The 12401-nt window shown below is 45.0% G+C and overlaps 1 pseudogene; it reads left to right on the forward strand.

Moving 5' to 3' along the window:
- The first annotated feature begins 2717 nt into the window (after positions 1-2717).
- Positions 2718-2826, forward strand: LOC122809887 (annotated as a pseudogene).
- Positions 2827-12401: the final 9575 nt, after the last annotated feature.

Consider the following 12401-nt stretch of genomic DNA (forward strand, 5'->3'; position numbering starts at 1 on the left):
TGTGAGGGAGAGGTATTGTTAGCAGACACAAATGTGGCATTGGTACAGGATAATATGTGTATATATCAACATGTACAGTACAAACTGTGATACTACCCACATTGCTGACATTCACAATATGTGTGCACACATGTACATTACAACCCCCCCCCCCCAATGCAGATTGACCTGACATATGTGAACAGGTATGCAGAGGCTGCTACTATGAATGCTACAGTATTAAAGTGATGACCACAGGAGGCTTACCTGGATGCTCATTAGCTGAGAAAGCTGTGCCACCCACCTCCATGACATATGGTGTGATAGATTCCTGTGAGCTGGTGGCTGCACTCAGGTTTGCCAGGAACTCCTCTGTGGCCAAGACTGGTTGTTGTGTAGCAGGCCCTCTACCAGTACCAGCACAGTCCCAGGCCACAGCTGCAGCCCTTTGCCGTGCATGATGTATCATATCTGTGGCCCAATGTTGGACCTGCTCATAGCTCCTGTCCTGCTGGCCCACATGATTCACCGATACCACGAGGTCTGCCCACAGTGCAGCACATTCATGTTGTTTATGGCGAGTCTTTGACAACAAGACCTGTTGATGGAGTCTCAGTGCACCAATTATGGTGGCATTCTCTGCTTCTGAGAAAGGTGGAGTCCTACGGCTGTACATCCCTCTTGAAAGACTTGAAGAAGGAAACACATCATAGGACTACATACATTGTTCACCATTATGTACACAGCCTGAACATCCACATTTGCCAGCACTATTCACCACTAACTCCCATGTCATACTCCACCAACTATCATAACAGCATGTATGCGGCTATCAGCAACATAGTGCCAATACATCATGCATTGCCCTCCTGATCTTGATGTTTCCTGCTACTTGCTGCATGTCATACAAGTTGTTCAAATGCATTTACATGTTGCACCTATTACTGCTTATTCATGGCCTGTATGCTGCATGTCCTACAAGGTGTTCAAATGCATTTACCTGTTGCACCTATTACTGCTTGTTCATAGCCTGTCTACATTTATGCAGTGGTGTCAGCCTCCTACTGTTGTAGTAAGCACCTAGGTCTCAATGGCCTTCCTCCCTCAGATTCTGTAATATATGGCAGGACATTGTCCTATCATTTCCTCTGCCAGTCTAGTTAATATGGCCATCCTGGCACAGTGTAGCACCTGCCTCATGTACACGGATGCATCACCATCTACAAATGCCAACAAGGAACACACTGTTTAAGAGATGCAATGATATTAGGAACCTACAGTATATGCTCTTCCTCAGTCAAGCCTGCATATCTGTCCCCTAATAGGTTGTCAGCACAATCAGTACACCTCACACACCACCCACACCTACACAACACACACACACACACACACACACACACACACACACACACACACACACACACACACACACACATGCACACACACACACTTATGCAGAGGTCCTCAACATATACATCCACAAACAAAGGAGACCTCCAAGGCAAAGCCACATGTGAATCCTACAGCCCTAGACAGCACATACCACAGTTAGCCACACACCTGTGTCCCACAGCCATGAAGGCATCACCACATATCAAACATAGCACACACAGGAGGCTTCATTTTGAGACACACTGATGTGCCTCTCACTAGGTTGAATATGGAGATGGTCACTGTTACTTGTGTGTCAGGTGACAGAATCCACCATATCACATATATACTGCTATCTCTCACCAACGGGTACTGTCATGAGTCTGCCACAGTCTATGTTGGCATGTCTGACCTGAGATGTACCTCCCTGGACTATATGCAATGAGACATGAGTGAGCTCTCTGATTATGTGTCCCAGGCAGGTATGTCACTAGCCTTATGCAGAATTGTGTTGTCACCCAGACTGATGCCACAATACAATCAGGAAATTATTGACCTTAGCATATGGTCTGTTATCTTGTAATATAACAGGGGGTTCCAGTACCTGAGAGCCTAGGATGATATGGTCAACAGACCATGATGCTTTGCCAGAGATGGCCTCCATCTCTCTCTCAGCTGGCCTTCAGGCATCTGCCAATGGTCCTCGCCACTCCCATAGTGCCTTCATTAGGAAAAGTGGTGAGGTTATTACTACCAACATACAATTGTCAGCATAGCACACATTGAAGGCTATACTGCTAAACGCTAGGAGTAAACATATGACTCTGCCCTCATTGCAAGCATTCCTAACCCTAGAAAATACTGACATCTGTGCAGTCACAGACACATGGTTTAAAGCTGCAGAGAGCACCCAGCCTTACCTGGTCTACCATCCTATCATACAATCAGACCCCAACATTTGGGCAGTAATTCCATGGGACATAGGGTGTCAATATATATGAGACACATACACACCTCCATGCTGTACAGGCAGCAACATGCACAGGGGAAACCGCAGGGGCTGTTAACCATTGCCAACACACCTATTCAAATCATAGTTAGCTACCGGCCACCACATGTGACCAGGAAGCCCATTCTGCCTATATGGATCTCATCAACTGTATTAGGATTTGGGTCTGTACTCTAATCCAGGGTTAATTGAATGACCCAAACATACATTGGAAGATGTACCCATGTCAGCACACAAATGGCCAGAGAACCATCAACAGTGGAATTACAAACATCTCAGTGCAGCTTGGGGCTACCCACACATGAGGTGAAGGTGTGTTGGAATTGATATTGCACAAAATGGGTTACCACTGCAGCATTCCTACAGCCATACCACCCTGAATGTGCCCGATCTCGGAAGCTAAGCAGGGTTGGGCCTGGTTAGTACTTGGATGGGAGACCACCTGGGAATACCATGTGCTGTAGGCTATACATGTCAAGCAGAGCACCTCTTTGGCCCTCCTCAAAAGGAGCCTTGATGACTGGATGGGAGAAAGGAAATTCACCCCAGGGATCACGTCAGTCTCCCTGCTAGACAGGGGTCCAGGGAAGTAAATAGTGTGGGAAGAAATACCCCGGGAATTGTTATGGCTAGGCTTGTATAGGCCCTAGATACAATAGCCTAGTACCAACCTATGAACCTATGAACAGTGTCATCCTCCATCGCAAACCAACCATCATGCAGTCATGTTTGCAGTCACCATCTCCCACAATACCCATCTAGCCAGGGTCAGACATACATCACCTCCAATGTGGAATATAGCCTTCTGGGAGGTGGTATACATAGCTTCACAGCCCCTAATCCCTATTTAGGTACTGGTGCCAATATCTACACATACACACAAGCGCTATACTTGCATTTGTATAGATGCATGGAGTCAGTTATACCCGACAGAACCACATCATCCTCTGCAAGGATATGTACACCTGTCTGTTGGACAACTGCAATAAATAGTGTCTATAACAAGGATAGCATACCGCTGTCCAAGACAAAGTAGGTGAAGGTGCCCATTTCGGAGCAATGTCTCCTTAGCATGAACAAGTGAATGGGTTCACTCCTGGAAACCTACACAGCAAACCCAGAGCCCACATTGTCGACATCCACTACAGACAGTCATCTCACCTTCTGCACATATTTCTGCAACATCAGAGGAAGCACTTGGATCTGCTCATTTGTGGCAGTCAAGGACACCAACAATACCAGTGCTGTAGGCATAGCATACTTGATGTCTGACAGAGTCAGTATAGGCTTCGGCCCCTGTCCCCCCATCAGTACATCAGGATGTCCCCATTGCCTGCTCCCTTCTCCTATATGTAGGGAACAGGTCACCACTGCCATGTGAATGTCATGGTATACAGCTGCCATGGAAGCCTATCACATCACAGAATGCATCTTACATGATCCCAAGCATGACCTTGCAATGCCATAAGGCACTGTATTCAAAAGAGGCCTGACTAATGCCTTTGTCCCAGCCATGTGAAGGACAGCCACTGTCACCAATTTACACTAAGGTGGGGCATCCACCAATCAGTTATATGATAGATCCATTAGTCTAACTAGGCTGATCTGCAACTCCATAGCACAGTTTATAGTGAACCTCATTAACAAGGACATTGGCAACCTCCACACATACTCCATCAAGCAGAGTTAGACTTTGTCAAGGAAGGGATAATGTCTGTTACACTCAGTTGACTTCTTTGACACATTCAGCATAGCCATGGATGGGAGGACACTGCATACTGCCTACCTTGACCTGGACAAAGACTTTGACAGTATAACCCACTTGGCTATAATAAATATATGCTTCCAAGTATGCATCACACCATATGCTACCAGAAGGGTAGCACACTGGCGTGGTGACAGGATCCACCTAATCCACATAAGGGAATCCACCTCAAGCAGTTGACCATAACTAGCAACATAACTTGGTGTTCTGTGTTTAAGCCTCTGTTATGTGTGATGTACACTTCTGAGGTGCAAGGCACAGCCAATGGGATATGGTCGAATATGTTTGCAGATGACTGCATGCTGTATGCTGTCACCAGATTCCATATTGATGAGGAAATCTGCTGAGGAGGGTGTTGCACAGGGTCTATATCAGAACATCAACTGATTAAACCCGCAAATGCTCTAAAGAGCAAAAATGCCAGACCTCAAACGCATTATTGTGGGGGGCTGCACCCCCCACACCACCCACTAAATATATATTCCAACTCTTAGATCACACTACAGTGAGGAAAGTGCAAATATTCCGATCTTCACTATACTGCGATCTAAAAAAAAAAGCACTTTGAGGTCCAGCATTTTCACTCTTTAGAGCATTTGCGATTTTGATCATTCAATGTTCTGATATAGAGCCATTATACAGACACATCACTAGTGCCAGAAACATGGCCTAAGGCTACATACCAGGAAATGCAGTGTCAACCGCTTTGGGGAGAGTGACATCCCCACATATTATCACAGTAATAACAATATCCTAGGCATGCAATCAGTCGTGAGGGATCTGTGCACACAGGTTAATGACAACATGACATTTCATCACCATGTTGCTTCTGTTGTATGGCAAACCTTCAACATGGCCCACTTCAAACATAAGGGTATGTCATTCAGGGACATAGGGTCATAACATCCCTGTATTCTTCCCAGTAAGGCCCATTATTGAGTAAATTGGCCCGTTTATCATTCACCTCACCCAGTTTCATACATACTTCTCAGAGGTGATCTCTGTCTGGAATACAAGGCAATCACAGACTCCACAATGTTGGGACTGCTACACAAGTGCAACTCAAGCTCCACTCTATTAACCCCCCCACCACACACACACACACACACACACACACACACACACACACACACACACACACACACACACACACACACACACACACACACACACAGACACACTCAACCTGGTGTGTGACATCAACTGGGCTTGTTGGTGGCTCAGCTGTGTGTCCCATACACTCACTCTGCTGTAGAATGGACACCCAGTCCACATCAAGCAGGGTAGCTATTTACACCTTTGCAAGCAGTACCTGGATAAGTAGATGGTTAACAGCGCATACACCCTTGGGATACTACCTGTGTCCTGTTGGACTGGGAAACCAGGTGCTGCCTTGCATACACATGGGCTAACATCTGGCCTATGCTTATGGTTCCTCAGGGCCCAAAGCCTAGTAACCTCATATGATTCTAGGTATACCAGTTATACCCTGCATGCTGTGACAGACTTTGTTGCTGTGTGGCCACACCCATCACTGTCATCTACTGTGGTGTGTCCCCTATGGGCAACGTTGCAGTACCATGTCATCCAGCCACCATCTGATAAATAGGTGAGTGGTATTACAAGTGTATGTGGAAATTCCAGCAACATCTGTGCCACATAATAACTCAGAGAAATACAAATGTAGTGTAGGGTTCACTCCTCATAGGTGTCTGACATCTGCAGTACACAGATGTGTTTAGAATGTGTGCATGTGCCTGATGTATATGGACCCCCTACCAAACAACTGTGTATGTCTGGAAACCAGTTGGACAATAGGTAATGGTTGTCACCAGACTGTGGGGAATGTGTCTGTGACATGCCAGACCTATCAGATCACAGTAATGGTACATTAATATCTGTTGCTGTATTAATTTCCTTACACAATATGCTTGATATGTGCACACTGTTGCTGAGTCGGAGCCTGTGTTCCCCCATGCTACTGCCTATAACCTGCTGTTCTGCTGCAGGGGGTCATCAGGTAAGCTAGCCATAGCTGTCAGGCAATGAGATACAAGTGTGAAGTACACAGTGACCTAGCCAGAGTACATCAGGAACAGTCAGGGACAAATGGACAATGTTTGAACTATGCCTGTATGACATTCACAGACTGAGAGGGGCTCACTGATAGTACATGATGTGATATGAGAGCTGTATCCACCAGTAGTTACTGTCACTATTGTCCAAAAGACAATCTTGTAGCATTTGTACATGAGTTGACCATTGCTGGTGGGACTCAGGGGCCAGAGCTGTGATCTATGTCACTGCAGATAGAGCTAAAAGGGAATACTGTAGGTGCTGGACAGCTGACTAACAGCATGTCATTCCAAGATGTGTTGTTGAGACCTGCTATTGTAATTCCTAATTCCCATGACTGCACCCCCCCCATCTGCATTACATTACATGGGGAATTCTATAACATACCTGGTATAGTTCTGTACTGCTTTGTGAGCAGAAATCCAGTGGTAGTTTTCCTAGGAAAGTGCAGTCTGTCATCATGAAGAAAGTCACAGAGCTGTTTACCATAGGCAGCAGCTTGCCTTTTGTAGGTAATGCTCATGAACAGGCGATTGCCTGTGTACCAATCTATGACTTGCACTTGCTAATTGCATCCAGAACAGCTGGTTTGCTTTTTCATTAGCCAATGGCATGGCAACACAGTGCTATAAGCAAGGCCTTCATTTAGGACTTGGCTCTTTTCCTGGCCTGTGTGGAGGACATTATTGAGGTGTGGGAGCTACAGCATTACAGAGGGTAGGTAGAAATACTGTCCAGTGTCTGGATTGATGTGGTATGTCCACAGTTTTGCATACTATGTTTGGCCACTGTTAGATTTTCTAATTCTGTGGCAGTTTACTGTTTAACAACGTGTGTTGGGGTCAGTAAGGAGAGAGGCGGATGTGAGTGTCATACATCATTTTTATCTGAATGTGCATGTTGCTGCAGTTGACGCTGGTCGATCAGCTGTGTATGTTTGTAGGGGGAGACTGTGACACATCCTTGTCACCTGACCATTTCTCCCCCACCCCTTTAAGTATGGGTGTTGTGTGGATGCCCTGTTCTAGGTGTTGGGAGGTATGGTCCATCTGTAGCAGGTAGTTGAACATACTGGTACATGTGTTGCAGGCTGAAGCTGCTGCATTCTGGCCAGGAGTCATACTGGAGATTATGAACCCACTGGGGGACAGCAAGCTGTATATGTCAGTGAGGAGCAGTGACAGCTGTGTTTTCACAGCATAGCCAGGGTGAGGGTACCCATAACAGTCCAAGTGAGGCATGTGCCTCTGGTACATATGTTAAGTAACAGTGCCATCCAGAGAGTGGTATGTGACATTTAGGACACCTATTCAAATTTGTGACATGTTTCCCACTCTCCAGGCCTTTGACATGCTACTGTGGATGGCAGTGACTGTGGTAGTAGCAACTTTTTCTGCTGGACATCCCAGGGCTCAGTTATTTGTATATTGTGTAAACAAGCATGTAGTTGTCATGCAACAGACTGGACTGTGGTCCAGGACTGTGGGTGTCCAGATGTCACACATGCTAGGAGTGTAACAGATAGAGCTAGTATGTCATTATTATGGCAGGTGTAGTTGCAAGACATGTGTGCATGCATACAGTGTGTTACACAGGATTCTCATTAACATGTGTGCTTGGATGGGTATGACGTATAACACTGGCCTGTCTGTCATGATTTTGTTACCTCAATCTGCACTGACTTGCCAGTAGCTCAGCACACAGAGTAGATTTTATGGCAACTGTGCCATAAGTAGGCGGATGTGAGTGTCATACATCATTTTTATCTGAATGTGCATGTTGCTGCAGTTGACGCTGGTCGATCAGCTGTGTATGTTTGTAGGGGGAGACTGTGACACATCCTTGTCACCTGACCATTTTTCTCCCACCCCTTTAAGTATGGGTGTTGTGTGGATGCCCTGTTCTAGGTGTTTGGGAGGTATGGTCGGTCTGTAGCAGGCATCTGAACATACTGGTGCATGTGTTGCAGGCTGCAGCTGCTGCATTCTGGCCAGGAGTCATACTGGAGATTATGAACCAACTGGGGGACAGCAAGCTGTATATGTCAGTGAGGAGCAGTGTCAGCTGTGTTGTCACAGCATAGCCAGGGTGAGGGTACCCATAATAGTCCAAGTGAGGCATGTGCCTCTGGTACATATGTTAAGTAATAGTGCCATCCAGAGAGTGGTAGTTGACATTTAGGACACCTATTCAAATTTGTGACATGTTTCCCACTCTCCAGGCCTTTGGCATGCTACTGTGGGTGGCAGTGACTGCGGTAGCAGCAACTGGTTCTGCTGGACATCGCAGGGGTCAGTTATTTGCATGTTGTGTTAACAAGCATGTAGTTGTCAGGCAACAGACTGGACTGTGGTCCAGGACTGTGGGTGTCCAGATGTCACACATGCTAGGAATGTGACAGAGCTAGTGAGTCATTATTATGGCAGGTGTAGTTGCAAGAGATGTGTGCATGCATACAGTGTGTTACACAGGATTCGCATTAACATGTGTGTTTGGATGGGTATGACGTGTGACACTGGCCTGTCTGTCATGATTTTCTAACCTCAATCTGCACTGACTTGCCAGTACCTCAGCACATAGACTATATTTTATGACAACTGTGTCATAAGTAGGTGGCACAACTGTAGACATTCTGCAACAGTCTGTGCAGTTGTTAGCTCTACCAGATATTGTAGGCCTCATGTACATCCATCATCCTGTATTTGGCCGTGTACTGGTTCGATGTCTACATTCAGGACCAAGTACTCTGTGTAATGTATCCCATTATGTGTAGAAGTAGTGTGTCACTGGCAATCAGGATATGTTTCTGAAAACACCAATTATTCTTCAGAGCTGAGTGGGCTAGTGAGCTAGTGCATGATGCTGTAGTAGACAAGGTCCTGTGTTCAAGACTTGGCAGGGCTCAATATTTTTGCTTATGTGATATTATTGGAGTGCATGATATATTTATAGAAACACAAGTTATTCTCCAAATCTGAGTGACCTAGTGGGCTAATGCACTATGCTGTAGTTGACTGTGTCCTTTGTCCAGTACTTTGCATGGGTGATTATGTTATTGATGTACATAACAGTGTCAGAATCAGATAAGGTATTTAAAGCAGTTTTAAGCGGGTTTGCACAATATGGCACAATGTGCTTTGCCACTTAGTTCCACTTAAACCTGCCCTAATTCCAAAAAAAAGAAAAGAAAAAAAGGTAATAGGAAAATGGTGAAATGGGGGCAAGCAGGGGGAAAAACAATTTGAAAGGCAATTCGGGATGTGCAGGATGGGTGTAGGAAAGGACCATAGCTCTCCATTTCTTGGACAGCATCAGCTGTGCAGGCTGTGGACCATTTAGAATTTGGAGCCTCACATCCCCAAGAGAGGGGTATGGGCAACATAACTATGTTGATTAATTGCAGTATTGATTGATTGTGGGTAGTGTATGTGGAAATAAAATGGACAGCTATGTATAGGGTGATATTGTTTTTGTGGGAAAGATACCCTTTTTTATTTAAGGTGAGAGTGGGATGTTGGGGAAGGATTGTAGGTATGTTTAGGGAAGTAATTTGGGTAGGAGAGGTTGCGTTTGCAGACAGACAAGACAGACAAGACAGTGGGCAATGGCAGTATATGACACATTAGAGGGTAAACACCTTGGATGGGGAGGGTGTTTGGCAATCAGAGAACCAAGTGTCCCCAGATGGTAACAGTGGGACTGAGCACCTCACACATGAGCAGTCACCACTGCTCCTTCACATTCTCGAAGGTGGCTGTGCTGGGGGCTGGGTGCCAGGGCCATCCTGCCCATCCAGGTGTGCCAAATCTGGCACATTCTATCATCCAAATCTTGCTGGATGACACTACACACCATCCCTGGAAACTGATTTTGGGGAAAAGCTTCCTCTCCGTGCTCACACCCGGGGGAACAAGCCCCATCCCCTGAGGCAGTTCCACCCATGAGTGGTGCAGGGCCAGTGGAGGGGGCAGCTCCAAGTTGGGTCCCAGACATGCTGGGACCAGGTGCCACAGCCAGATGATGTGGGGTAGGTGGATCCGTTGAAACCGGCCTACCCATTCTTGCTATGGTGTTGAGGTTTTTCAAATTGTATAGGTTAGTCATGAACAGGACATTTAAACATTAGTTATAACAGCATGCATGGGTGTTCCAATTAACCCAATTACCAACTGTATAGGCTATATTTTTCACAAAAGTACTGCTCAATACTCTACAGATTTGCCCTTACTTTATGTCTACAAGTGTCCTATAGCTTCTGTAGCATGTACATACCTCTCAAGCTGTCCACATGGAATGGTATGGGACAACTACAGGTACATAACTACAGGGGCTATTACATGACAGGGAGAGATATATGACTACCGGGGTGCACTCTGCACTGATGTTGTGTGAGTCTGCTACTGGCATATTTCAACTGGGTTTATAAACAACTATTATTTCACAATCTATGCAATACAAACTTTATTTCCTTCACAATTCTGATTGCAGGTGTAATGTATTTCCTATAGATTATGAATGCAGTTAGTTTAGTCCCTTCACATTTTGAATGCCAGTGTACTTTATTTACAGATCAATATTATTAATACAGTATACACTTGTTATTACTAAGCATTATTAATGCAGTATTATCTTTCTTTCCTTAACATTAGCATGTTTTATGCTTTCATCTATATTGAACTGTACCTGGCATTACTCAGTTACATTGGTCCAGGTCTATAAACATATTCATTGTAGTACACTCAGAACAGAATATACCTACTGGCAGTTACTACTGTACTCTTTCATATTTATATTACTATATATTGCAAAATATATCTGTACTCACCACACTCTCGGTGTATCCTGGGAAGGCGCCCTCTCCTCTGCAGTAGTGGGGGAGAAACACACCATTATGCATAACTGTCTATCATATATTCACACTAGAATTTGTTAAATCCATAGTTCCTATACTTACAAACTTCTCAGGCATTGTAGTTCCAAGTGTCTTGGATCCAGTGCCCAAGAAATCCTCCTTCCTGTACCTCAGGTCATCATAATGGTGACACACCTGCTCACCAGTGTGGGGGATGCTAGTTGCAGTGGTGAGGTCATGTGCCAGCCAGTCCCAGGCCTATGATTTGTATTCAGACCCTTGGCACTGGCCCTGCAGCAGCCAGTTGTCATGGTCTTTCACAAGGAGCCCTACCATGACCCTGGACTCCAAAATGCCCCAGCGCTCTGCTTGAAAGCACACATCCTCTCAGACATCTGCCATAGTCTCTGCTTATAATGAACACCAACAGATTCTGGCTGTATTCCTACCTACTGCACTTACATACGGCTGTTTTCTCACTCTTTGCCACCATTGGCCTTATTAAAAAATGCTCAGCTCCGCTTAGCACCACACAAACCCACTGAGATCAGCCGAGTAGTCCTTAAACTCAAAGCTTAGCAATGCTTAGCACTGTGCAGACATGCTTAGCTGAGCTGAGGACTGCTTAAACTGGGATTGTTTAGCAGTGCCCAGACCAGCTAGGTTTAGCTGACCATTGCTAATTGCTGCTAAAACAGGTCCTGTTTAAGCATTGCATGGCTTGACTTGGCTTAGCAGTGCTTAGCATAGCTTAGCTACAGGCAAACCAGATTTTTAAATAATAAATAAAATATATATTGACATCAATTGCTCATTAATGATACTTTATTATTATGTGCATGCATTTTACTTCACATGACCTAACCTATGTATATTAATTAGGTTATCTTGGGGTGTGACTGTAATGTACTGGACACTTGTGCGCAGCTGTTTTTTTTTCCTTGTATCTCAACTGAAAATGGGCTTCTGGACCAGCTGGACTAACCTGGTTAACAAATAACAATAACTACATCATAATAGAATTAAAAAAAAAAATGTATAAATTAATGTTATCAGATGTAAAAACTGAATGGCCTAGCTGGGTATTCAAACCATGCACCTACTGCACGTAAGACCGTGACTCTAACCATTCAGCTAATGTGAGTATGAGGATGTTAGCTATACATTTCCTTACAGCTTTTAGTTATGTTTAAGCACTGCTGAGCAATGAACCACGCCATGCAAACCCATTCAGATATCCTTAAATGTGACATTTTTCATTAAAAATTGAAAGCACCCACTTTCTATTTTAAGATGTCTGGCACATGTTTAGTGCGAAGCACTGTGCCACACTGTGCAAACACAAGAGA

Source organism: Protopterus annectens, chromosome 8.part0 (genome assembly GCF_019279795.1).
Source record: "Protopterus annectens isolate FY-2018-M chromosome 8.part0, PAN1.0, whole genome shotgun sequence".
Classification (NCBI taxonomy): domain Eukaryota; kingdom Metazoa; phylum Chordata; order Ceratodontiformes; family Protopteridae; genus Protopterus; species Protopterus annectens.